The sequence below is a fragment of the Triticum aestivum genome, chromosome 1A (genome assembly GCF_018294505.1).
Source record: "Triticum aestivum cultivar Chinese Spring chromosome 1A, IWGSC CS RefSeq v2.1, whole genome shotgun sequence".
NCBI classification, from domain to species: Eukaryota; Viridiplantae; Streptophyta; class Magnoliopsida; order Poales; family Poaceae; genus Triticum; species Triticum aestivum.
In genome coordinates, this window is record NC_057794.1 from 113,405,159 (window position 1) to 113,429,489 (window position 24,331).

The window sequence follows — 24,331 nt, forward strand, 5'->3', positions numbered from 1 at the left end:
ATTCACAGTCGATCCGTCACTGTGAATACGGTTCAGTCGGCTCACAGCCCCAGATCGCCTCCATGGCGCGAGAATCGGCGAGATCAATATGGCGACAGACTCGACCGAGATGATAGGCGTCGAGTGCCCTATTCCCCTCCGAGGGGTGGGTCTTACGCTCCTCGGCAGCCAGATGATAGGCGTCAGTACAGTACAGGGCGAAGGGTTCCAGTTGACCCCAGAGAGCCAGGCTTCGACGCGCGATCCATTATCTTGCAAGGGTTGGTCGACCGGAACAGAGCCCATCGAGGTGCACTCGACAGAGATGTACCCACAAGCAGTCGAGTGCATGTTTCTGGTCCTGAATGTTTCAGCAGAGCTATCAGAGCCGCAGTTATCCCCCCAATTTCAGGTTGGCAACAGGAGTCAGCAAGTTCACTGGTGAGTCTAAGCCTGAAACTTGGCTTGAAGACTACCGAGTGGCAGTTCAGATTGGTGGTGGGAACGACGAGGTGGCCATGAAGCATTTACCCCTCATGTTGGAAGGTTCTGCCAGGGCATGGTTGACTCAATTACCTCCTAGCAGCATTTACACTTGGGAAGATCTGTCCCGAGTGTTCGTCAGAACGTTTGAAGGGACTTGCAAGCGACCAGCTGGATTGACAGAGTTGCAAGTCTGCGTGCAGAAAGCTAATGAGACTCTCAGAGAGTATATTCAGAGGTGGATCACTTTGCACCACACTGTGGAAAATGTCTCTGATCATCAGGCAGTCTGCGCCTTCAAAGACGGCGTCAAGAACAGAGAACTGAGTTTGAAATTTGGTCGAACCGGTGACATGACCTTGAGTCGGATGATGGAGATTGCTACCAAGTACGCCAACGGCGAAGAAGAAGACCGACTCCGAAGCGGCAAGCACAAGCCGAGTCAGTCGGAAAAGGGAAACACCAGTCGGAAACAGAAGCGGAAGGCTGAACCGGCAGCTCCTGGAGAGGCTCTGGCCGTGACTCAAGGAAAGTTTAAGGGGAAACCAAAAGGATCCTGGAACCCCAAGAAGGTAAAGGATAAAGAAGGGAACGACGTGTTGGATATGCCATGTCACATTCACACGAAGAAAGACGAAGAGGGGAATATCATTTACCCAAAGCACACCACTCGCCAATGTCGACTCCTGATCCAGCAGTTTCAGGGAAAACAGTCTAAGGACAAGGAGAAGGAGTCGGACAAGGCCGAAGACAAGGAGGACAGTGAGGGAGGATATCCGCATATCAACTCCACTCTGATGATCTTTGCAGATGTGGAAAGCAGAAGTCGACTGAAAGTGATTAACCGAGAGGTGAACATGGTTGCCCCAGCAAAGGCAAATTATCTGAAGTGGTCTCAAACACCCATCACATTCGACCAATCTGATCACCCGACTCATATTGCCACCCCTGGGAGGCAAGCTTTGGTGGTCGATCCAGTTGTCGAAGGCACTCGACTGACAAAAGTGCTGATGGATGGTGGAAGTGGGCTGAATCTGTTATATGCAGACACATTGAAAGGTATGGGCATTCCGATGTCCCGACTGAGCACTAGTAACATGAGCTTTCATGGAGTTATACCAGGGAAGAAGGCCGAGTCACTCGGCCAGATAGCTTTGGACGTGGTGTTTGGCGATTCGAAGCATTTTCGCAAAGAAAAGTTGACGTTTGAGGTCGTGGATTTTCAGAGTGCATATCATGCCATTTTGGGGAGACCAGCCTATGCACGGTTCATGGCTCGACCATGTTACGTGTACCTCAAATTGAAGATGCCCGGCCCCAAAGGAGTGATCACTGTCACCGGTGATAGGAAAAAGGCAGAGGAGTGCTTTCAGAAGGGCTCCAAGATTGCCGATTCCCAAGTGACAGCGGTCGAGTTCGAGGAGTACAAGCAAAACGCAGATCCGAGTGATTTGCTGCGATCCAAGAAGCCCGCCACAGAGTCTGCATTCCAGTCGTCCGGTGAGACGAAGCCTGTTCACATTCACCCGACCGACCCCGAAGCAGCTCCGACCCGCATCTCCACAACACTCGACCCAAAATAGGAAGAAGCGCTCATCCAGTTCCTCCGTGAGAACTGGGACATTTTTGCATGGAAGCCCGCTGACATGCCAGGTGTTCCCAGGGGACTGGCTGAGCATCGCCTAAGAGTCGACTCGTCTGCAAAACCAGTCAAAGAGCATCTTCGGCGGTCCGCCGTCCAGAAGAGAAAGGCCATTGGTGAAGAAGTGGCTCGACTGTTGGCGGCAGGATTTATCCGAGAGATATACCACTCCGAGTGGCTCGCTAATGTCGTCATGGTTCCTAAGAAGGACAAGTCGCTCCGAATGTGCATTGATTTCAAGCACATCAACCGGGCCTGCCCGAAAGATCACTTTCCTCTCCCTCGCATAGATCAAATTGTTGACTCGACCGCGGGATGCGAGAGGTTGTCTTTTTTAGATGCTTACTCCGGGTACCACCAGATCCGTCTGTACGGGCCCGATGAGGTAAAAACAGCTTTCATCACTCCATTCGGGTGCTTCTGCTATATCACCATGCCATTCGGCCTCAAGAATGCCGGAGCCACATTTATGCGAATGATTCAGAAGTGTCTACTCACTCAAATCAGTCGGAATGTGGAAGCTTATATGGATGATATTGTTGTCAAGTCACGAAAAGGTTCCGACCTGCTCGCTGACCTCGCCGAAACATTTGCCAACCTCAGAAGGTATGATATCAAGCTCAATCCATCAAAGTGCACATTTGGAGTTCCTGGTGGCAAGTTACTCGGTTTTCTCGTTTCCGAACGGGGAATCGACGCTAACCCAGAGAAGATTGGCACTATTCTCCGAATGAAACGCCCTGTGCGAGTGCACGATGTCCAGAAGCTTACTGGATGCTTGGCCGCATTAAGTCGATTCATCTCACGACTCGGTGAAAAGGCACTGCCTCTTTACCGACTGATGAAGAAGGCTGACAAGTTCGAGTGGACTCCAGAAGCTGATGCAGCGTTTGCCGAGCTAAAAGCTCTGCTCTCCACCCAGCCGGTGCTTGCTGCTCCAATCAGCAAAGAGCCTCTGTTGCTCTACATCGCAGCCACAGGACAAGTCGTCAGTACTGTGCTAACGGTCGAGCGGGAAGAAGAAGGAAAAGCTCTCAAAGTTCAGCGCCCAGTGTATTATTTGTCTGAAGTCTTGACTCCATCCAAGCAGAGATATCCTCATTATCAGAAGCTTGTGTATGGAATATACATGACCACAAAGAAGGTTGCTCATTATTTCTCTGACCATTCCATCACAGTCGTCAGCGACGCTCCACTATCAGAGATTTTGCACAACAGAGATGCAACTGGTCGAGTGGCCAAATGGGCGATTGAACTTCTTCCCCTTGATATCAAGTTTGAGGCAAAGAAAGCCATTAAGTCCCAGGCAATAGCAGATTTCCTCGCCGAGTGGATTGAACAGCAGCAGCCGACTGAAGTTCACTCGGAGCATTGGACCATGTTTTTTGATGGCTCTAAGATGTTGAATGGTTCCGGTGCTGGGGTTGTCCTGGTTTCCCCCAGAGGAGATAAGCTCAGATATGTGCTCCAGATTCACTTTGATTCCTCCAACAATGAGGCAGAATATGAGGCCCTCCTATATGGGTTGCGCATGGCCATTTCACTCGGCGTCCGTCGCCTAATGGTCTATGGCGACTCGGATTTAGTGGTCAATCAGGTGATGAAAGAGTGGGACGTGAGAAGCCCAGCCATGACTGGATACTGCAGTGCAGTGAGGAAGCTGGAAAAGAAGTTCGAGGGGTTGGAGCTCCATCATATACCCCGACTGAAAAATCAAGCAGCTGATGATCTAGCAAAGATAGGTTCCAAGAGAGAAGCCATTCCGAGTGGTGTGTTCTTGGAGCATATACACACTCCGTCAGTCAAAGAAGATCCTTTCACCGAAGAAACTCCGCAGCCCAAGAGTGCCACAGATCCGACTGAAGTTGAAGTCCCAGCGGTGGTCGACTTGATCATGGAGGTTTTGGTGGTCATTCCCGACTGGACGATTCCGTATGTCGCATATATCTTGAGGAAAGAGCTTCCGGAGGATGAGGAAGAGGCTCGACAGATCGTCCGTCGATCTAAGGCCTTTACCGTAATCAAAGGACAATTATACAGAGAAAGCGCGACTGGAGTCGGTCAGAAGTGCATAACACCAGAAGAAGGTCGACTCATCCTCAATGATATTCACTCGGGGACCTGTGGTCATCATGCGTCCTCTCGGACCATCGTGGCCAAAGCATACCGAGCCGGATTTTACTGGCCCAAGGCGAATGAGATGGCAAAAGAGATAGTGGATAAGTGCGAGGGATGTCAGTTCTACTCGAATATGTCGCACAAGCCTGCGTCAGCTTTGAAGACCATCCCACTCGTCTGGCCTTTTGCAGTTTGGGGGCTGGACATGGTCGGTCCTTTGAGAACAGGACGAAGTGGCTTCACGCATGTACTGGTGGCAGTCGACAAGTTCACCAAGTGGATCGAGGCTAAACCAATCAAGAGCCTTGACACCGGTACTGCTGTTAGCTTCATCAGGGAACTAATATTCAGATATGGAGTCCCGCACAGCATCATTACGGATAATGGGTCGAACTTTGACTCAGAGGAATTCAGAGCTTTCTGCGACTCCCAGGGCACACGGGTCGACTACGCTTCAGTCGCCCATCCGCAGTCGAATGGACAAGCAGAGCGAGCTAATGGACTGATTCTTAAGGGATTGAAGCCTCGACTGATGCGTGATCTCAAACACGCGGCTGGAGCTTGGGTCGATGAACTTCCCTCTGTACTCTGGGGACTGCGGACCACACCTAATCGGTCGACCGGAAGAACTCCATTCTTCTTGGTCTACGGAGCTGAAGCGGTCTTGCCGAGTGATCTTCTTCATAATGCTCCCCGAGTTGAAATCTACAACGAAGCAGAAGCTGAACAAGCGCGGCAGGACGCAGTCGACCTTTTAGAGGAAGAAAGGGAGATGGCTCTGATCCGGTCGACCATCTACCAACAAGATCTGCGCCGTTTCCACGCCAGAAATGTGAGAGGTCGAGCCTTCCAGGAAGGAGATTTGGTTCTCCGAGTGGATCAGCACAAACCACACAAGCTTGCTCCTTCTTGGGAAGGCCCCTTCATCGTCACTAAGGTCCTCCACAATGGGGCGTACCGTCTTTACAACGTCGAGCATAATATCGACGAGCCCCGAGCTTGGAACGCGGAGCTACTCCGCCCATTCTACACTTAAGTTTTATCATTCGGATGAGTTGCAATAAAGTACTTTTGTAGTTCATGGACCTCAAAATAATAAGTGTCATAGTTCCTCCATAATATCTGTCACTTTTTATTTTTGTCCAATGAAATTCCCCTCAGTGGGTGACTTAGCTGCGAATCCGTTTCGCCTAAGTTTGTAAAAATCCTACCGAGTGGTGAGCCAGACTCCCACTCGGAGGCTTAGCTGCGAATCCGTTTCTCCTAAGTTATCAAAATCCTACCGAGTGGTAAGCCAGCCTTCCACTCGGAGGCTTAGCTGCAGTGCAAGCACTCGCCTAAGTTTATCAAAATCCTACCGAGTGAAGAGCAACCCTCTCACTCGGGGGCTTAGCTGCAGCCATGTGCTCGCCTAAGTTTATCAAAATCCTACCGAGTGGTAAGCCAGCCTTCCACTCGGAGGCTTAGCTGCAGTGCAAGCACTCGCCTAAGTTTATCAAAATCCTACCGAGTGAAGAGCAACCCTCTCACTCGGGGGCTTAGCTGCAGCCATGTGCTCGCCTAAGTTATAAAAATCCTACCGAGTGAAGAGCAACCCTCTCACTCAGAGGCTTAGCTGCAGTCCAAGGACTCGCCTAAGTTTATCAAAATCCTACCGAGTGGTAAGCCAGCCTTCCACTCGGAGGCTTAGCTGCAGTGCAAGCACTCGCCTAAGTTTATCAAAATCCTACCGAGTGAAGAGCAACCCTCTCACTCGGGGGCTTAGCTGCAGCCCTGTGCTCGCCTAAGTTATAAACATCCTACCGAGTGAAGAGCAACCCTCTCACTCGGGGGCTTAGCTGCAGCCATGTGCTCGCCTAAGTTTATCAAAATCCTACCGAGTGGTAAGCCAGCCTTCCACTCGGAGGCTTAGCTGCAGTGCAAGCACTCGCCTAAGTTTATCAAAATCCTACCGAGTGAAGAGCAACCCTCTCACTCGGGGGCTTAGCTGCAGCCATGTGCTCGCCTAAGTTATAAAAATCCTACCGAGTGAAGAGCAACCCCTCTCACTCGGAGGCTTAGCTGCAGTCCAAGGACTCGCCTAAGTTTATCAAAATCCTACCGAGTGGTAAGCCAGCCTTCCACTCGGAGGCTTAGCTGCAGTGCAAGCACTCGCCTAAGTTCATCAAAATCCTACCGAGTGAAGAGCAACCCTCTCACTCGGGGGCTTAGCTGCAGCCCTGTGCTCGCCTAAGTTATAAACATCCTACCGAGTGAAGAGCAACCCTCTCACTCGGGGGCTTAGCTGCAGTCCAAGCACTCGCCTAAGTTATAAAAATCCTACCGAGTGAAGAGCGACCCTCTCACTCGGGGGCTTAGCTGCAGTCCAAGCACTCGCCTAAGTTATCGAAATCCTACCGAGTGAAGAATAAAACTTCTCACTCGGGGGCTTAGCCGCAGCCCAGTGCTCGCCTAAGTGGACTAAAGAATAAGTCGATTGCAGTAAAGGCGCCTTGCTTTGAACCTGCAAAAGACATTTGAGCCGAAGGCAATCATATTCAAGCGCCAAATTCAAGTTTGAATCGATATCTAAAGGAACCGAAAGTGCTCAGGCGTCAAGCCCGTTAAGGTTTGTCGGTTACAATTCCACTCGGCATACCGAGGCAAATTTAAAGCGTCGAGCCAGAAGAAGTTTTTTACCCCTCCTGTGGAGGGCTGGAAGGTGCAACAAATTCATCAAGGTCAATTCCGTCGGCGATCCGAGTGGCAGCTGCAAGGAAAGTCTCCATAAAGGACCTGAAGTCGTGCTTCTTGGTATTGGCCACCCGAAGGGCCGCCAGCTTCTCCTCTCGCGCATCTTTGCAGTGGACTCGGGCCAGACACAGAGCGACATCTGCACCACACCGAGCCGAGGACTTCTTCCACTCCTGCACTCGACCAGGGATCGTGTTCAAGCGGGCCATCAGCGACTCAAGGTCATTCTGAAGTGTCTCCTCAGGCCAGAGCGTCGAGTCGATGCGCGATGTGGCGGCCTTCAGCCTTGCGAGATAGTCCACGACAGCTGCAACACGGGACTCCAGTCGGAAAACTTCCATGGCAACTTCGTCGTTCACCGGAGAATTGACGGGGTCGAGGTTTGGCTCCAGCCGGCTAGTTTCTTCTTCAAAGTTTTGACAAAATTCTGCAAGGGTGATCACTAAGTCAAGGGGATGGTCGAATGGAAAAATCACGATTGGAAACGTCTGCCAAGCATAGAGGTTTACCTTCAAGCATAAGAAACAACTTCTTGGCAAGTCCACTCAGGAAAGCCTCCAGATCAGTTTTCTTCTCAGTCAATTTGCTGACTTGGTCGGTCAGGGCAGCTTTATCAGTTTTCAGTCGACTGATCTCCTTGTTGGCAATCCCAAGAGCAGCTTTCAGATTGGCATTGTCTTGTTCAAGCTTGGTGACTGAAGCTAACTTCTCGTCGGCAAGCTTGATCTTCTTAGCTAGCTCAAGGTCTTTCTTCTGTTGGGCCTCCCTTACCTTACCTGCAAGTCACAGCAAGATCAGATTTTGAAACAAGCAAGGGGAAAAGCAGTCGTCAGGGCCTCACCAAACATACCTTCGGTCTCCTCCTTTGCCTTTGTCAGCTTCTCCTGAACCAGCTTCAAGCTCAGCTCGACTTGAGTATGTTTTTGTTCCAGCTCTGAGTAGCGAGCCACAAGATCACAGGAGTTCTGCGAAGAACCAATCGACTAAATGTCAAATATAATTCACTTCCGAGTGAAAAAGGGAAAAACACACGTTTCTAAGACTACAGCCAAATACAAGCATTCGACCGTAGTCTCGGGGACTACACCCAGTGGGTGCACTCAGCGTGCCCCCACTAATCCTGTTGAAGACAAAGTCGACCAGTCGACCTCAAAAAAAAAGTGGAGATGCATTCTCTAAGACTGTGATCAACTGCAAGCAGTCGACCACAGTCTCGGGGACTACACCCAGTGGGTGCACTCAGCGTGCCCCCACCGGTTTGTGAAATCCAGTCGACCAGTCGACTGACAGAAAGATTGACATCATAAAGCCTAAGGCCGACTGCCAGCAGTCGACCTTAGCCTTGGGGACTACACCCAGTGGGTGCACTCAGCGTGCCCCCACCGGTTTGTGAAATCCAGTCGACCAGTCGACTGACAGAAAGATTGACATCATAAAGCCTAAGGCCGACTGCCAGCAGTCGACCTTAGCCTTGGGGACTACACCCAGCGGGTGCACTCAGCGTGCCCCCGCTAACACGGAGTTTATTCGACACACCCAGTGGGTGACTACTATAAATTCCGGAAAAGAAAAGTTTTTGGTAGCATATCCAACAGAACAAACAGCGGTCGACTGACCTGGACATTGCTTTGGAGGGCAGAGCTGGCGTCATAAGCTGCCTGGCTCGCGTCCCGGATGGTCTTCAGCTGCTCCATCATGAGTCCCGCCTGGCGTATTGCCTCCTTCGCTGCGCCAGCTTGGTCCTCTGGGACGTGGTGCGTCGTGAAGAGGGAGGGCTGCTGAGCACTCGTCAGTGGATTTGCGAAGGACACCGTGTGTCGAGTGGTGTTCTCTTCCTCCACAGTCAGAATCTCAGGCGCCGTCACATCCTGAGGCACCTTACTGGCGGACGCTTTCCGACTCCTCCTGCGTGCCAGTGGTTCTTCATCCTCGTCGTCATCAGGGAGATTGATAACAGTATTGGGTGGAGCTGCGGAGAAGAATCAGGATCAGAGATCGCGAGTCAGTCGACTAAGAACGGTGTTAAGAATACAGTACCTGGGTTCGAAGTTGCTGCGTCCTCCATCTCGTGGTCATCAGCCCGGGCCGAGGTTTCAGAAGTAGCAGCACTGCAACTCCAAAGGATCAGTCGACTAACTTCAGCGTCGACCAGAGATAAAGTTCACACAGAATAAGAAAATATGAGCAGCACGGTTACCCTGATATGGTGGGGATGGACACCTTCATCTTCGGCAAGAGCTTGATCGGCTTCGACGAGGCCGCCCTGGGCTGCTTCGGCGCCTTTTCAGTCGGCACCGGAGAGGTGGTCCGAGGACGCTTGGTCGACTAAGTGGCGGCCACAACCCCCTTACCACATTCGGTCGAAGGGTCGTGGACAAGCTTCGACCGCCTTTCTGAGCGCGGTGGTACGACCTCCTCCTCCTCTTCTTCCTCATCCTCGACGTCGTCTTCATCACCGTCATCATCATCATCGTCGTCATCATCCTCTGCAACATCCGAGTCCCATTCCTCCTCTTCCTGGCTCTCGCCCCCGCTCGCCTCGCCCTCCTCAGTCGAAGCTTGTGCCCCATTGGGCATCGAGTACAGCTCGGTGAGGGCCTAGCAGATGCCCAGACAAGGATCAGTCGACCAGTCGACAGGGTTAACAGAAATGAATACGACAAGGGTGCAGTGGAGAGCAGAGCAAGTGTACCTTGTTTGAGTCGCTGTTGTGGTCGAGTGGAGGAATCCTTCTGGCTCCGCGTGGGTTGTCCTTGTTTCCGGTGACGGCTGCCATCCATCTTTCCAGAGTGACATCGTCGACTGCTTCTGGATGGACTCTAGTCTCGTCTTCGGTCCCACAGTACAACCACATGCAGTGGCTCCGGAACTGGAGAGGCTGGATGCGACGCCTGAGGAAAACCTCCAGGAGGTCCATGCCCGTCACTCCCTCCCGAACCAACTGCACCACGCGCTCCATCAACATCTTCACGTCAGCTTTCTCCTCCGGAATCAGCTTCAGAGGGGAAGGCTTGCTCACTCGGTCCATGGTGAACGGAGGGAGTCCACTCGACTGCCCTGGCGTCGACTGGACCTGGCAGTAGAACCAAGTCGACTGCCAGCCTCTGACAGACTCGGGAAAGGTCATGGGCGGGAAGGTGCTCTTATTCCTCACCTGAATCCCCAGACCCCCACACATTTGGACGACTCGGGTTCTCTCATCACCTGGGCTCGCCTTCTTCACGGTCTGAGATCGACACGTGAATATATGTTTGAACAAACCCCAGTGCGGTCGACAGCCCAAGAAACCCTCACACATGGACACGAACGCAGCAAGATAGGCAATGGAGTTTGGGGTAAAATGGTGGAGCTGCGCTCCGAAGAAATTCAAGAAGCCACGAAAGAAAACACTCGGCGGCAAGGAAAACCCACGATCAACATGGGTGGCCAAAAGCACACACTCACCCTCTTCTGGCTGGGGCTGCCACTCCTTCCCCGGAAGCCTCGCAGCTCCGTGGGGGATCAAGCCCTCGTTGGCCATGTCGAGGAGGTCATTCTCCGTGATGGTCGACTGGATCCAGTCTCCTTGGACCCAGCCCTTCGGCAGGCGGGATCTGGACGAGGACCCTCCGCGGCTGGTGGATCTCCCCTTTGCTTTCTCCGACGCCGACGCCTTCTTTGCACGCTCCAGCATCGCCGTCTTCTCCTTGGCCATGGTCGCCGGCGAGATGCGCGAAGGGAAGTGGTGCGGAGGCGGGAGCGAGGACGCTGAGCAGGGAAGAAGGAAGCAGAGAGAGAGGGAGAATGCTGGGGCGCAGCACAGAAATCCTCGCCGGGCGCATTTATAAGGTCCCTTCCGAGTGGCTGACATGTGGGCCCGGTCGATCTAATCATATCTGGGAGCAGTTATGCAGACTGGATACGTGGCGAAAAAGGCGGCGCGGAGATCGAGGCGTCTATGCCCCGTCCCATCCGAACGCCGCGGTCCGCCCCGCTTCGCGCGCGCCCCCAAATTTCGCATCCCGCGGAATCCGCGAGCAACAAATCAGTCTGTCAGACGCGGTGTTTCCGGCGATCCGTCGCTCGGAGATCGTCGAAGCCCGAAAGATCACTCGACGCAAAAATAGAATGGATCGAGTCGACTGAAGGCAAATTGCTCCCTGTCAACGAAGAGATTCTTTGGTCTAGAACAGCGCACAACTAGAGCGCAAAGGTTAATCGGAAACGACATCAACTCCTTCTTCACTCGAAGCCTCAATCCATTCGGGGGCTAATGATGGACCTGATCCAAGTAACTTACCCCAAGACATCCTTAGAAGAGGTCGCCTTCCAGTCGACCAATGAGGACTCACTCGACTGGTCTGAAGGACTCGACCACGAAGACTCACTCGACCACCAGGAGGTCAAGAGGCACTCTGCACTACAACGGCCTGTAATCAAGTAGACTTTATGATAGTAAAGGCACTTTATGTGGGGCGTTACCAGTAACGCCCCAGACTTAACTCACCTTAAACCCTCTCCTACGTGGGCTGGCTGGGGTCCTGGCGCACTCTATATAAGCCACCCCCCTCCACAGGCAGAAGGGTTCGGCACCTTGTAGTTCATATACTCATAATCCACTCGACCGCCTCCGGGCTCCGAGACATAGGGCTGTTACTTCTTCCGAGAAGGGCCTGAACTCGTACATCCTTTGTGCTTACAACCTCTCCATAGCTAGGACCTTGCCTCTCCATACCTACCCCCCACTCTACTGTCAGGCTTAGAACCACGACATACGACTCCATCAACCCCGTTCTCTTGAACGCTTCCGCTCGCAATCTACAAGGGTATGTAGATGCACTCCTCTGTCCCTCATTGCTAGATGACTCCATAGATTGATCTTGGTGATGCGTAGAATTTTTTTAAAATTCTGCTACGTTCCCCAACAGAAATATACAGTAAAAGGCAGTGTGATGTGTTTGGCTACAACTAGTCTGACTACACGTCCTCATATAACATATCAAGGATGCACCATCTTACCAGATTAACCATTCGACTTACCCATGCAGTGTGGGAAGAAAGAAGTATTGGGACTGCATATCCAAGCAATTGATGCCATGGACTCCTTCGTACAACCTTGTAAGCAAAAAAGAAGTTGCAGTGTGCCTGTACAAAGAACTAGCGTAAGTTCAGTTACCTGCTTCTCGGAATTTTAGTTAGCCACTTATTGCAAAACTGTTCAATTACGTTTCTTGGCTTAATTTAGTTTGCTACTGATTACATAATGGCACAACATGTTAATCATATTGTAGACTGCGCCTATCTATGTGTTTGATACTTACTGTTAAGAATTACCTGTTTGCCTTAACTTAAATATCTACTTGTTTGTTTAACTGCTTTGCTGCTGCAACAACGGGTTACAATGATGTTAATAACTACTTTTCAGCATCCAATTGAAACTCTTTAATTCCTTTAATTCCTTGTTTGCTGTTATAACTCCCAGTTGAGATGTTTTGCTAACTTCAACTTTTCTGAATCCAATCGGAACTTTAATGGCAAAACAAGTTAGCCCAAGATCAAAGAGCGAGGTCCCCATGGACGTTGCATCATCCCACAGTAGTGGCACCGGCCCAATCGTGCATTATGAATTACCAACTGCTGATGCTCTAGAGGCTAAACTAGTTGTAGAAAGAAATTCTGCTTCTGCACTTATAGATGAAGTTGACATGTTGAGGAAGCAAACAACACAATCACAAGCAGTACTCAAGACAACCATTAAATATTTGGTGGATTTCAAAACGAAGCAAGCTGAGACTGACCGGATTGTTAAGGCCCTGAAGGAAAAAAGGAAACTAAATTCCTACTTGGTAAATCATAGGTGAAATGTTCTTTCCATAGTTGAATAACCTTTGTGTTGTCTGTTCATGTAATCAATCAAACCATTTGTTTTAGAGATCATGTAATAATTGTTTTTTTTGGTTTGTAATTTTATTTGAGCACAAGTCTGTATTAATTGATAAGACTCGGAGACATTTCATTTGGATTGCTGTGCCAGACCTACAAATATGCCAATCGGGTTGAATGTGCATTCAACAATAGTAGTAGTATAGATGGACCATAAGTGGCATGCATCGGAAAGGGCCAAGATGCTGGCTAAAAAAAGGATGTTGTTGTAGCCAAAAAAAAGTACAACGGCCTGGCTTATGTATGTTAGTTGATATTATTGATCCATATACTCTATAAGTGTTTATATGTCTGTTAGTTCTGTACATTCTTGGTTGATTGACTCGGTATTTGAATCTTGATACATCGCTTGTGTACATATCTAAATGGGAGTACACATTATGCTGCGTGTGACATTTGAGTTGGACATGAAGTGTTCCAAATATTCGAATTCACCTTAAACTGGATTCTAGTTTCTGAATTTGAGTATCGGCATTTGTAAACCATATTCATATATGACAGTGGAATACATATTTGTCGTCCTTTTGAAGATAAAGAAAAACACATAGAATGATTTATAAAGATTCATATAGGAATACAAAATGGATTCAAATTTAGTTGCCAGGGTAAACGTGGATGCTCATTGTCCCAAAATTCGAAAGAAGCAGCAAAATGTCCACTCCCACGTCGGCTGCCCGAAGCCAAGTGTTTGGGAGATGGAAATTACTATCTACCCATTACACAGACAATCCATCAGCTTGATTTCCACTGCTCTAAATAGGGGTAGGTTAGTAACTTCAATTTGATGTGACACGACCGCCTCTGAGCCCATTCCGACACGATGGGTGTCAAACATGGGCGGCAAAACTCATTTGATTCAAGCTCGTCTGCAAGACCTCTGTTTCTCCCTCCATTCCCCATTCATACACGGTGGGCAGCAAAACAAACTCGACTCGGCCGAAATTGATGTAGGCAAATATTTTCAGTAGGGGCAGGTTTGTAACTTCACTCAGACGTGACACAACCGCCCTACCTGTCGGCACCATTCATACACCATGGGCGCCAACTGCCCTCTCCTCGCCCGAAATCGCTCTGGGCAAATATTGGCGAGATGCGAGATTACCGTCCTATCCCCAACCGACAAGACGTCCAAATTTTAAACGGGGTCTAACTTCGTAACTTTCCCATATTTCAGACAGGCGCGTCCCAAAAACATGGTTCCCCGTACCTCTCCCTCCATTTTCCCATTCATACACCATCCACGCTAGAACACCCCATCCCCACACCAGCCTTTGTCCGCCACCCCATCCATCGGCGCCGTCCTCCACCACATCCATCGCCACCGTCCTCCACCATACCGGAGCACCTACCAAGACCGCGTCATCCACTGCTGGAGATGGACGTTTCTCATCCACGGCGACGGACCAATAGCCTTGCATCGCGTCCTCTCGCTTCATCGGCGTCGTCGTCCTCTTTGCCGGGGCCACTCACACGACCTTCTCTTCCACTGCAACGGGACTTATCCCCCGATGTACCCGTCTACCGTCACAGATCTGCTTCAACTCCACCGACAGCCATCGCACCCCCGATGCCTACACGACGCCGCAAGAGAGGTGGTACTTCATATATCCTCAACTTTTTGATCTCAACCAGAAAATAGATCTTAACTTGGTTACTCTACTTTCTTTTTAGCTCTTAGAATTTAGTTCTTAGTTCGAAGCAAACAATGGATGCTAAATATCATTTCTCCGGTTTGCAGCTTCAAATCTGCCATGGCACAGCCATAATACGATTTAATTAATCATGCTTAGGGTTTAATTGATCATATTGGTTCCATGGTGGTTTCTTTAATAGAAATCATAGGGGAAACCCTCTTTTGCTAAAAAAATATGCTTAGAGTTTCCCCCTTTTATGATCACTATACGATCAGAATACGTGCTTCATGTCATAATAACACTGCTCCACCCATCAAGCTAAACAAGCTTAGTTGTTCAAATACGAATCTGATATTATGAAAATAGAGTTGTTTAATTGGTTAGTTAAATGTTCCTAAATTAGTTTCGAAAATGCATGTTCGCCGCTCAGGTGTGTATCTCTATAGGGTGCCCACGGTGGGCCGGCCCAACCTGGGATTTTTGGTCGTCCTAGGCCCCGATTCCCCTCTGTTCTGCTGCGTGCTTCTGATCTCTACTCGCCTCCAGCCGCCTGCCTCGCTGGCGACTTGCCGTCCCCGGACGTCATGACTCTAGGAGGAGACGCCGGATTAACAGGAGGCCAGGAGCCGCTCGCCCAACAGCGTCACCGCTGCCCGGGCGCGCCACCGTGCCTACCTTCCCAGTCCGTTCAGGGCTCAGGCGTGCAGCACCCACCAAGCCAACCCGATTTATCCTGAGATACGTCCTCAACACTCAGCAGCCACTCCTCATCACCCATTTTCTAATTGATTCATTACTCATTAGGCAGGACTGTCATTATGGTTTGTTGTGTGCTCAGTGCTACCTACACTTAATGGTTCAGATGTATTTTGGTAATCTTTAGTACCTCTAAAGTTCACAGGGTTTTCAAAATTCCGGCCCTCAGAACAGAAACTAGTCATTTTGGATTGTTGGTCATAGTGACATTGACCCAGATTACTACTGCAAGCCATGTTTGTTGACAATTTTACTTGTCTTTCTTACTCATTCGATACAATATCCAATTATTCACGTCGATTAGTTGCAAACAATAAGTGCTAGACAAACTTCTTCATTCAGATTTTGGACGGTCTCTTACTGCAGTTACAATTCTGCATACTTGTCCTAGTAAGCTCACAAGTAAATGATTGATTCACTGCATCTATGCCTGCCTTGTCATATTTGTTGTCAATATTCTTTTAGGGTGGACCACCCTGTTTCTAAATACTGGAACCGTAGACATGAGTGAATAGTATTTCTCTATGTGATCTCTTCCATCATGTGTGGGTAACGAACACTACATTGTATAGAAAAAAAGTGTCATTTCCAGCTTTTACATAGGTTTCGATCTTTTACATGGAATACAATCTGCCTACTTGCTTTGTGTCGCACTACCAACACTCCACCCTTGAAGCTAAACATTACGCCACTCATAATTGCTTAGTTTATTTGTTCAAATATGAATTTCATATGATTCTAATGTTCCTACTTCAGTTTTGAAATGTGTGCCTGCCTGTTATAGAGACATAAGGGGTTTGTATTTCTGTGTGTGGTCTGGTCAGCACGGGTGGGGAGGTGAACTTTGCATATGCAGGGGTTTATAGGGAGACACTCTCCGAGTTGAATCCGCAATGCATTCCATAGATAATATGACTACTTTTTATGTTTTCATGAATCTTAGATTCTGAATAGCATCATAATGATTATGAGCTTGCGCGCATGAAAAGAATAAAGCAGAACAATGCCATGGCTGTCAAACTTGGCATTAAGGGACTGAAATCAAGTCTGGATGCAATGCAAACGCTCTCCACCTACAAATTCATGCTCAGAATATGATCCTAACAGTGATTCTGAACTAGAGGGAGACCTAAGTCAATGTAGCTCCCTAGTGGAGGAGTCAGAGGAAGATGCCCTATCTTATTCACCCATCAAGGTACTTGCTCTAACTTTCCAAGGTTACATTGCTCGCACATATCTTGCAACTGATGCTTTGCATTGCTTCTACTTTGTTGAACTGCCATTAGCTTAGTTTACACATCGTGTATGTGAATACGCCCTGCCTATCCATTTTTAGTACATATTCCATCTGTCATCATACCATATTTATCCATTCAAATGTTGTTCTTGTGTATCAGACGTTCAAAAGGAAGAGGGCGATTGCTGATCGTGGAGGAGCACAAGCAAAATATTTGGAAAAGGTAGTGGCACGTGATAAATCAAATAGCCCATTAGGTGTAGTTGCAATATCACCTGACCCACAAAATACCCCAACTCTAGCAGACTCTAGCCCTACTACACTGGTCATTTCTGATGCCCCAACTCAGCTGACCCCAACTGCAGCAAACAGTATGATTATGCCAGTTGACATAGCACCAGCTGTACGACGCAAAACCCCCATTCCAACAAAGAGTACACCAAATCCAGTTGCCAAATCCCTTTTCGAACCAGAGAGAGCCCCAATTGCAGCAAATAGGACCCATGTTCCATTTCTTCCCAGCATAGAAGACGAAGCTTATGTTGTTGTCAGGAACTTTGTGCGCATCTTTACTTCATGGAAAGATTATACCGCAGACACAGAACAATTTCCAGTCTTCCTCCGCAACTTACGCGTAAGTAATGTACTAATGTTATTCATGGTCATTACTGCATATGTTTCTGCTGACAAAAGACACAATATTTCATTCTTTTAAATAGGCGAGGAGCAAACTGGATTGTGATGACGAGCAAGGGTTGGTTGCACTTTTCAAGCACTCATTGATGAAGTATCGTTCCTACCTGAGGCAAGCGCACTTCAATGACAAGCCTCTGAACGAAATTTCTGTAAAGTCTCCGGTGCTACATTTATCCGACGGTGACTGGAATAATCTTGTTACACATTGGTCTTGGCTGTAGCGTAAGGTACTGTCTGTGATATCACATCACAATTTGAACTACATTTCTGCATTTGCCTTAATGTCTCACTTGTACGAAAACTATTAGCAGAAGAACATTCGTTCTCAAGGGACCACAGAATCTCGCAACTATACTGCACACTGCATTGCTCTTGTACCTCTTGCCCTGTATGACCATACTTACTTTCATAGCTGTTTGATTATGTAGCATCACTGCACATGTTAGCCTCGTAGTCGTCCATTTGGTGGACATTATAAGATCTGTATGGACTCTTACATAAATTTAGAATCAACCCAATGCTTTTGAAGAGGTTTAACTCTACAGTCCTCTTGTACGGACTGAACGTGGTCTATCACTGTACTTACATTAACAGCCACTCCCTTCGTCCCATTATATAAGAATGTTTTGTACAGTACACCCGTGTTCAAAACACTCTTGTATTATGGGAAGAGGGATTGGTTCATTTTGTAGCATTCTGCATCTTATCTCCCTCGCCCACCATTTACTAAAAAAGATCAGATCTATATTTAATCTTACCAACAAGAAGAATACACAGACAATGCCAGTGCAGAAGTGTAGCCCATTGCTCTTGTCAGTACATTTTGTCCTGTAATGCTTGTACTTCCAGGGATTGGCAGTTGATTATGTAGCATCAACCTGCATCTTATCTTCATTATCCTCTATCCCTTCCAGTATTATGATATCTATAATTACTCTCTACAAAATGTAGAGTACAAGCAATGCTTATGAAGAAGATTCTGTGATGGAATTCTTGAGTTATCCTTCCATTGACATGGAGAAGGGCATTATAAAGCGGGTGCTAACTGTTAATGTAAGTCAGACCTTCTAAAGCCTTTATCCTCAATTGCTGTTTAATTTGCTCATACTCCCTACCGTTTACTGCTGTTTAGTTTGCTGTTTCTACCAAAATGCATGTTCGTAAGAACTGTAAGTTCTAAGTTTTACTTGTAAAACCAAATTCCTTATTCATACCATGCACATTACTTAATACTCCCTATATGTATGCTTGTTTTGTGGATCTATAATCCAGTGTGTGGTGAAGCAGCCCACGTTTGCGCCTTGTCATCTCCTGTTTTATCTTACTGATGTGGCTGATGATATGAACAACATGCCATGCACATTATCCAAAATAGATACAATGATTTTCTTTGCCCTTCATCTATGCTTGTTATGTTGACATGGTAATCCAGTAGTGTGGTCAAGCTCCCCGCATTATGAACAATGCCAAATTATGCTACTGATATTTTGAACTTACTCTTTATTTTCTAATTTGAAATTGGATAGAATTGACAGAACAATTATCATCTTTGTTTATATACGTGCAAAAACCTGTCATCTCTCTGCTTTGTTTCAGGGTGATATGCCTGATGGCATGTACAAGTCTGCTGAAGGCTATGAGACAAACCCAACATATATTGCAGCAAAGAAGGCAAAACATCTTGAAGATAGCGAGACAACCCCAAAGTCTTGTCTTGATGCAGTGTTCAAGTTACTTGAGACTAATAGTCAGACAAGCTCACAAAATTCGTTGTCTGAATCAGTTCGACTTCTTCAGTCCCAAGTTCTAGCAGAAAGGCATTCTACAACTCAACTTTGACTTGAAGTCCTATCTCTAAGAAAGATTGCGGAGAACACCAATGAGAACCTCATCGCTAAACAGCTACACCTGGAAGCTATGACCGACATGCTAGGCCGGTCTCATAGCCTTGCTCAGCAGCTTGCGCAGCAGTTCCCCCGCAAGGCTAACCTTTCTTGAACTGTCTTGGAAGTGGTCTCGGTTCAGTATTATTTTGTTACGCTGCAATGGTGCCCAGTTTTTGTAATCTGCTTCTTCGTTGCGCTTTATGATCACTGGTGGCGAACTTCGATGCCCAGTGGATGTAATATACCTTAAATCCTTTATTGTATAGTGTAGGTTTATTCTTAGTTACTATGCCGTAATTTCTTTATTGTATAGAGTAGGTTTGTTCTTAATTCCTACTAGTTACTGCCATCATTCGCTATCGGAAAAAATCAGATGTAGTGGACCGGACCGAAACATTCGACTCTAACATGCTAGGTTTTTAGCGGGCCACAATTGGGCCGGCCTGCGTCTTTCTTGGGCCCGAATGATTGGGGCCTTCACACATTGCGCCAGGCCCAAAATTACACCGGCCTATATTTTAGTTGGGCCTTTTGTCGACCCGACGCTTAGTTTGGCCCAGGTAGTGTTGGTCCATTAGCAGGCTGAATATTGTACTGGCCTGTTACGGCCGAGATGAAACCACAGGCCTTTAGCAGGCCAAAATGCATGTTGGGCCTCAATTTTCACTAGTCGTCGACGGGCCTTCAGCAGGCCGAAATGTAGATCGGGCCATTTTGTGCCCAGTTAGCTCACGGGCCGTTACCAGGCCGAAACATATCTCGGGCCTTAGTTGGCCCACTGATATCATGGGCCTTTAAGAGGCCGAAAGCTTAGCACAGGCATCAACGGGCTGAATTACGCGACAGGCCTTTAACAGGCCCAAAGTCATGTTGGGCTTAAATGTTGCCACCTTTAGCACGGGCCGTTAGTATGCCCGATGTCCCGTCGGACCATATATGGCCCATGGGCAGCACGGGCCATTCCCAAGCCGAAAGTCACACCGGGTTGAAATGGGCCCATGTCTACATCAGGCCTCTAACAGGCTGAAAATCACTGGGCCTTAGTTGGGCCCAAATATTCGGCGAACAATTAACGGGCCAGATCTTGCTTCGGGCCGCAAATGGGCCCAAATATTGGGTGAACAATTAATGGGACAAATCTGGCTTCGGGCCGTAAATGGGCCCAAATATTGGACGAACAATTAACGGGCCAGATCTGGCTTCGGGCCGTAAATGGGCCTTTATTATGCAGGCCGTTATTGGGCTGGCCCACTAGTACCTGATTAAGTTCTATGGGCCTTTGACTGGGCCGGCCTTTTTAACCTATATGGGCCTCTGTTGGGCCCAGCCACGTGTCGACGTATCATAGGCATGTCTCCTCCAATGGACGGGCGACATATGGCCCATTGATGAGCTGACAGGTGTTCCCTTCGGCCAATCATAATTTTACACGTGGAAATTTCCCATTGGTCAGGGCTGTTAACGGGTTATCAGATCCAAAATTCGACCCGATAGCTTAACGGCGTTTCGTTACGGTGGATGCCACATGTCGGTCACCCTTGACGAAAGCACTTCTGTGACGCGTGATTTATCGTCATGGAAGTGGACACTTCTGTGATGATAATTTTGGTAATGTCATGGAACACTTCTACGACAACACAGGTATGACTATCTTGATTCTGTCATAAAATCGTCATGGATGTACATGCATGACAAAAAACACGACCTACTTGAAAAACACGTATCATCACGGAAGTGTATTTTTTGTAGTGATGGGATTTTCACGTGATCCACTTGATGTATGTTTTCGTGATCAACTTGCGAGTTCCGTGACCTCGTGAACTTATGCATAGGGGTTGGCACATGTTTTCATCTTGACTCTCCGGTAGAAACTTTGGGGCACTCTTTGAAGTTCTTTCTGTTGGTTGAATAGATGAATTTGAGATTGTGTGATGCATATCGTGTAATCATACCCACAGATACTTGAGGTGACATTGGAGTATCTAGGTGACATTAGGGTTTTGGTTGATTTGTGTCTTAAGGTGTTATTCTAGTACGAACTCTAGGATAGATTGAACGGAAAGAATAGCTTCATGTTATTTTACTACGAACTCTTGAATAGATCGATCAGAAAGGATAACTTTGAGGTGATTTCGTACCCTACAATAATCTCTTCGTTTATTCTATGCTATTAGTGACTTTGGAGTGACTCTTTGTTGCATGTTGAGGGATAGTAATATGATCCAATTATGTTATTATTGTTGAGAGAACTTGCACTAGTGAAAGTATGAACCCTAGGCCTTGTTTCCTAGCATTGCAATACTATTTTCGCTCACTTTTATCATTAGTTACCTTGCTGTTTTTATATTTTCAGATTACAAAAACCTTTATCTACCATCCATATTGCACTTGTATCACCATCTCTTCGCCGAACTAGTGCACCTATACAATTTACCATTGTATTGGGTGTGCTGGGGACACAAGAGACTCTTTGCTATTTGGTTGCAGGGTTGTTTAAGAGAGACCATCTTCATCCTACGCCTCCCACGGATTGATAAACCTTAGGTCATCCACTTGATGGAAATTTGCTACTGTCCTACAAACATCTGCACTTGGAGGCCCAACAACGTCTACAAGAAGAAGGTTGTGTAGTAGATATCACCGTACACTCCCCTTTTTGGCCTACATCACTATACACTTGGAGGCGCAAAGTTTCCCTCCACATTTCCAAAATTTTGGCCTACCGGCAAAATATCTACCCCCGCCGCCCTTCCCCCCTTCCCCACCCCCTTTTCTCCCCGACCACAAGTCACATTTCCCATGTTTCCTCCTTCCTTTCTTGCTAAGCTATAGCCGCTTCCTCGCTCTCGCCGTCTCGCATCCTACCGCCGGGGTCTCCATGGTCTTCTTCAAAGACATCTCGAGCGGTTCCTCCTCCGGCGACTACTCCTTCACCACCTGGGTATGCCTCTCTTCTCTCTCTCGGGCTATGACTTGGAATGAAGGATTTTTACCCGGAGGTCGATTTGAGTCGTTTCTTCCTCTTGTAGCTCGTTAAGACCATGAGTGGTAACAATGGAGCGGGGTGGTTGAAGATCTATCTGCTCGTTGTCACCATCAATCTCCATGCATGAAGCTAGTTGTGTTTGATCCTGTGGACAGTGGGAGGAAGTTTTTGGCATGTGCAGAGAAGGTTAGACCCTCTTTTGTAGTTACAAATCATTTATTAGATGTGATTCAGACACTGTCACGGTCCCAACCCATTCACACAACACCTTCAACCAAACACATCCTAAGATAGTGTCACAGTTTGTACCTAGTATCTTAAATCGTTGCCATCTCATTAGTGGTGCCATTAGAAAATTATTTGGCACCGCTTTAGCAGTTTGTGCAGCCAACTTTGGTCCACACATCCGAGCAGCCAAGGAGTAAAATAATAAATCTTTATGGCACGAAGGAACTGGGCATCGGAGCAACTACATACTCCGGAGTCCGGGTCCCTGATTTTTTCCGCTACATCGGCTCGCCAGTGCAGGGCACTAGTGCGAGATGTAGGAACAATTGTCTTTACCCTAGTTTTGGCATACATAGTGGACGGCCTTACTGCTATTAGTTCTATGTTACTAAATTTGTGCATGTACACACCTGTTAGTATCAATTTGCTGTCATCCAAACACTGTCGCTATGTTGTTGCAGTTATATTTACCTTCCTCATAAAATGTTCAATTTGTTATTTATTGTACATGAGTAAGAACTTGTAGCATCGTTGTAGTTAATTATAGCTTCTGATGTTCCAGAATTTGGTTGTTGTCTCAGTACCAATTATTTCATTTGCACATTGATCTTTTTGAGAAGATATGTCATAATTAACATGTTTCTTCAGTTTTTCAAAATAAGCATTGGTGATTTTCTATGTTGCTATAAACCCATTTCCCCTATAATTGTTACTAATCTAGTTTTAAATATTATAGGATGAACGGAAGTGTTCTTACTTGGAGTGGGTTGATCAAGAGTGGCCACAATCTTTGAAGATGTGCCTAACAAAGCTCTGGAGCATGTATCAGGAAGAAACACACGTAGGCTTAGAGAAAGTCTTGTCAACGCTTAAGCATACTTCAAGATGCGGGATAAAAATTTGAAGGTGGAGAATGAGCTCAGATTTTTTAATTAGACTTTGCTAAGATGGTGTTGGCGAAGGAGGAGGCACTTTCCCAGTTGGCCCATGCAAAACGGGTTCTTACTGAACTGAAAGCAGAGGTGGATAAGACGAGCCTGGATGATATCGATTAGGGAAATGAATATATTGTTCTTATGAAGTTGAACTAGCTATATGTTGTACTGTGCTGTTTTCATGTAGCTACCGTACTGTGATGTTATAATATATTTATGTGCCTGATATGAAATTGGCAAACAACTGTTCGATATGAAATGTGAATTTGCGTACTACTGGAATTATTAATTGTAAACTAATAAACCTGCTAAATGTGTCATGGATCTTTGCAAATGGTTCTAGTAGTAAAAGCGCTTGCGATGGATAGCCCAATGCCACATAGTTTTCTTCATCAAATCGTGTGAGATATAGTTGATAAAAGCAAATAGTTAACCAAGGAAGACCGTGTGTGATAGTTACACCTTTCAGACACGAGCCTACGCATAAAACTGTGTGGGATGTACGTCTGAACGGAAACGTTTTCCCTGGATTGACTGTGTGGGATGTACATAAGAATGGAAACGTATTCCTTGGATTGACTGTGTGTGATATACATACGAACGGAAATGCTTTTCTCGGATTCACCATGTGGGATGTACATACCTATGGAAATGATTTTCTCGGATTACCGTGTGGGATGTACATACCTACGGAAATGATTTTCTCGGATTACCATGTGGGATGTACATACCCACGGAAATGATTTTCTCGGATTACCATGTTGGATGTACATACCTACGGAAATGATTGGGTTTCGATGCCTCGCCCGATCGCATACGGCCCCAGCCTGGGTCCCAGGAGGGCCTATCCCTGATGATTTCTGGGTCGTGTGGGAAGGACACCCTATCGCACACACTCACTTGGCGACGGTTCCAAATGCCGTCGCGGAAAGGGGTTAAAACCCGTTTGTTTAGGATCGATGCGCACCAGTGTTGTCTGCACATGGTGATGAGCTCCTGGCCATACTTCTGAATGACCCTATACCCAGAGAGCATATCAATAGTTTTATTTTCTATGCTTTGCGCTCGGTCCTTGCTACAATTGGCCCTTGGAGAG